We start from the raw sequence: 4,951 nt of genomic DNA, 5'->3' as shown, positions 1-4,951 counted from the left end.
TTCAGGAACAAACACCACGAGGGTCATGTGACCGCTGTCGTCATCAACAGGAGGCGAATTCGACTTGGGGTGCAGTCGAATAGTCAAAAAATAAGGTCCTAACTCCTATTCCTAACTCCTATTCCTTGATCTTTGGAGAGAACGTCACGGGGCTAAGGAAAGGCGATAGGAGAACTCAAAAGGACTTAGGAAAAGACGGCCGCGGTGCTCAGAGAATCCGACCGGACTTTCACTAAGCTACGTCATTATAACGCGGCCGCTGATGATTGACAGCTGATGATCGGTACCGGCAATTGAAGTGCGTCTGCGCTGGAGAAACTACAATAATGGACTACAAAAAGCGCATCGTCCACTTCTCCACATGTTGGTTTTATCAACAGCTGGTTCACTGACCGGCTTCAGGTCCAGCAGCTCCTCCTTCCTGTTTGACAGTTTGCTTTATTTACGTTTCATTTGTGGTTTTAGTTTCGTTTTTGTCTGTCATGTTTATAACATGATTGAAATAAAAAATTAAAAAATACCATTCAATTATTATCACAGTGTCCACACATTTATCAACACTATTCCAATTACTGTATGTCTGCATGAAAGTCATTGTTAAATATGCAAATGCACATATCGTTTGTTTTCATGAACGGCGAGGTGTGCGGCACTAGGCTTGTTCAGGATGGTCTTGGCTTGACACGCAGACGAGAGCTGCAGGTGTCTGAGGGGGCGGGCTCTAACAGAGACGCAGCCAAACGCCGTCAAGTCGGACAACAGAGTCAACGTGACTATGGTGCTGAAGCGATAAAGCAAACCAAAGAGGATATGTTATGGTTTTATTTTATTTATTATATAACATGTGGAATGTTACCCTCTAGTTCTAAAGATGAGCCAGGACTCCAGTATAAAGTTTTAAAACACTTGTTCTTTATTTATACACAAAAGTTAGGCTCAAATATATTTATTTATTGGCACATATAAAATGAACAATGACTAAAAAACACCTCCCCTAACAATCAGGTTCACAGCCGGCCTGGCTCCCTCGGGTTTACTGCAGGTGAGAGAGGGGATAAACAAACAGTTATTTACAACATTACACGCGCACCTGGCAGTAACCATAACACAGCACCTCTATAGAGCAACCATAACCACTGCAGACACTCAAAAGCAACTCCTGCCGGTGTACACAGCCAACCCCCCCCCCCCCCCCCCCCCAGGCCCCTCGGTCTAAGGCAGGCTGAGGTGGGGATTTAAAGCAGACTGCTTAACCTGGGGCCTGTACTACGAAGCGAGTTCAACATACCCAGGGTCAGGGTGCGAGTTACGGGGGAGCAGGGGGAGCCATGGCTCCCCTGGTGGCCACCTGAGCTCCCCTGGAAACATGATTTGTGAAATTTGGGGGGAGCTCTAAAATATTGATATGATTGCCAAATTAATTATATTTTGGCCATGGTTTTCCCTCAAAGGTGTAAAATAAGAGAAATAAAATTGTATTTTTAGTTCGTGATTCATGAAAAAAGTGTTGCCTGCTTGCACGTCGGAGGCGCTTGAAGCGTGGGGGCGCTGCCTGCAGGCCGCAGCTTCATGGTTGGTGCCACTGGCTGCTCTTATCGCGTGTTTGGCTCTGTGTACAGCTATAGCCTATAGCCTTATAGGCTATAGCCCATGTGATGTATGATGTGATGATGATCGATCGGGTGTTTCATGTAAATATTGTACATAGACCTATGGTGTGCGTGCAACGGATTTTCTCTTTATAATAGGCATATGCTGTTGCTATTAATGACAGGATCAGCATTTAAACTTTGCCCCCCTCCAAAAAAAAAATGATCGCCCGCCCCCAGCCCCGGCTCCCCCGGACACCGTGGTATAACTCGCACACTGCCCAGGGTATCTTTCAGAGATCCAGCTTAAGTAACCCTAACAAAGGCAATCGGAGATAAGCGGTCACACGAAGCTGAGGGGTATTCCATCAAACACGCTAAGCGCAAAGCCGGGCTAATTTCGATAAGCCTCGCTACCTTTAGCGAGAGTTTCGTTCCATCAACGTGACTTGAGGCACTCTCTGCTAAGTAACCATGGGAATTTATCCGACCAAAGCCTGCCCCGGGGCAGGCTAACCATCAGGCTTACTTTAGCGGGGGTTTCAGAGAAGTCCGTCTGTCGGAAACAACTGTACCAGCAGAAGGTTCCGCCAAGCCTATCCTCGTGATTTCATCACGTGAAAGACCAAAAATTACCAAAATTACATATATGAAGTACAAACAGACTATATTTTCATCAAGCATCTAAAAATACAGGCTTGCAATTAAAAAAATATGAATAAATCGTTTATTTTGTTTAAGACCGACTGGCCATATTGTTATCTAAATCCCCCAGTTGGGTGAGTGGTGATGCACCTGCCCCCGAACGTGGGAATCCTGGGTTCACATCCCGGTGAGGACATCCCATGTGTTATTTTTGTTTTTTTTTGGCCTGTATAATTGTCTTTAGATCAGAGAATTAGACCAACATTTTACCTTAACTATGATAAATATGTCATACAATTTCCCCAGAACCCAAATATAACTTGCAAAAACATGATAGGTATAAAGATGTTATTATTAATAGCATGTTATAGATCCCAATGATAAAGGCATTGCTGCATGCAATTTTCAGCCACATAAATTCCTTTCAGGTGAGTTCATTAATAGGTTAAATGAATGTGTTCATTGAATTGTTGAGATAAATGAGTTGGTCAATGACGATGCATTTACTAGGCCTATCTAAAAAAAAGACAGAAAGAGAGCGAGAGAGAGAGAGAGAGAGAGAGAGAGAGTTCCGGCCAAAGAAAGAAGTTTTACAAAGTTCCATAGTTGGGAATTGAACCCTGGTCAGTAGCGTGCAAAGCCGGCACGTTGCCTCTACGCTATCCTCACGTTCGAGAAATTGTTGTCAGTGTTATATTAGAACATGTTACTCTTAACGGTACTTCCGTTTTTAATCGCTCAGCAATTCTTGCCCAAGCAGCCTCGCGATTTTTATTTATCACTACAGTATTCCCTTTTTTGGTTATGATGGGTTTGTACTCCTCGTACAGTTCCATCAATAATTTTTGCTCTGGTCTTTTCTGCCATTTTCTCGATGATTCGACATTCACGGCTTCATATCCCGTGAACGGCGTAACACACGACAACGTTAACCTACGGTGGCCCAGAGGTGTCAGGCCAAATACAAAAGCCGCAACACAAATACAAAAGCTACAACGGAAGTGACCTAAAACACGGATAAACTCAACTTCCCAAAATGCATTGCGGCTCGTCTGACTTCTGAAAAGTTTGGGATAATGGCGGACGATTGCGGTGATGTAAGCATGTAAGTATACTGTAACATGATTTTTATGTTTCCAGCTGACTTTTAAATCGTATTGATAATGAACGTTACTTTATTGTTGTTGGAATTGTACGTTAACGTTACGAATCGAAGGTCCTGCTAGCCGGCTAGCCTACAGACGGTAATTTACCACAGAGGTTAGCAGGCGTAACCGAAGCGGCAAATGTGCCGTTTTTACCGACGTTAACTAAAAAGATAGTGCTTATGTTAAAACGTGGTTATATATTTACTAACGGTGGTAAATAACACGGTGCATCGTTGTTCGTTAAAGGGACGGATGCAGACACCGAGCGCCTCATCCGGTGGAGGGAACGATGAGAAGTTCACCGGCAGGAGGAATGCTGCTCTGAGAGGCTTCATTTAAGAAAATGTGGTGTTAAATGTTGTAATTCTCATATGCAGGGCTTAAGTACTACTGGTGCATATTTAGCTACTCAATGATATAAGGTTGAAAACCAGCGTATATAGATGGGAGATGTCCTGCTCTCCTGAGATGTCTACCTGAAACATTCTGTTGAACAGCAAGAAATCATCAATGTGCTGTAACACTTTTCTATGTACTGTTCTTCATATAGGATGTTTCTTAAAGAACAGGGGTGGAGGGAAGGTGGAGCCGGATGAGCTAAGAAGAAGTGGGAGACCCTCAAGCAGAAATACAAGGTGAGTTGTAAGCAGTTTAAAGTATTGAACTCTACATGCTTGACGTAAGGCATAAAAGAAACAAGATGATGTTGTCTTTCTTATAAATAACCAGGTAAAGTCAGTGCTGGGTAATATCTACAATGTGTTAAAACATCAGAGTCCATTAAGTTGATCCCATGTGGAACAGTATTACAGTACATATTATAATATATGACTAGTGGTGAATAGTTGATCTAAACAATGATTACAAGAAGTGTTTGTATATGTTGTTTAAAGGAACTGACAGTGTCAGCACTGAGGGAGGAGAGGTGTTTGTTGTCATGGATGAGGTGATGGAGCAAAGACCTGCTATTACCCCACTACACCCAATCTCCTCAGCCATGATGCCAACCACTGCAGCAGAGTCTCTCCTCCAGAGCAGGAGGGAAATAGACCTGCAGGCCAAAACACGAGTCAACAATGATATATATTAAGATATTTATTATTTCGATTTGTACAGATCATCAGATATATTCCTAAAACCTTTAACAGGAAACATTTGACTGTAAGAACTTCTACTGTGTGGTATTACTTATAAACTGCACTACTGATAAACAAAAATAAAACTTTTGTATTTGTGTTGTGGCTTTTGTATTTGTGTTGCGGCTTTTGTATTTCTGTTGCGACTCGCCCACCCGCGCAAGTGGGAAAGAGGGAGGATAAGAAGGCGTGAGTGGGAGACGAGGAGGAGACGAGGCGTGGACTGGGATTAATACAGCCGATACAGATCTTCACCAATCAAATGAGCTCCTCTCCTCTCCTTTAATGCGTTAGGGGAGGTTCAGTGCAAGGTCCGTCACTTGACAACCCGATGACAGAAGCAGCGCCGCCGCTCCCACAACGCGCATCACGCGCTGTGCGCGCGTATCATAATAATAACAATGCCAATATTATAAAAAACAGGAGAGAGAGA

Source organism: Eutrigla gurnardus, assembly GCF_963514095.1.
Source record: "Eutrigla gurnardus genome assembly, chromosome: 12".
Lineage (NCBI taxonomy): Eukaryota > Metazoa > Chordata > Actinopteri > Perciformes > Triglidae > Eutrigla > Eutrigla gurnardus.
The sequence above is the reverse complement of the archived record's forward strand: the minus strand, read 5'-3'. Positions refer to the sequence as shown.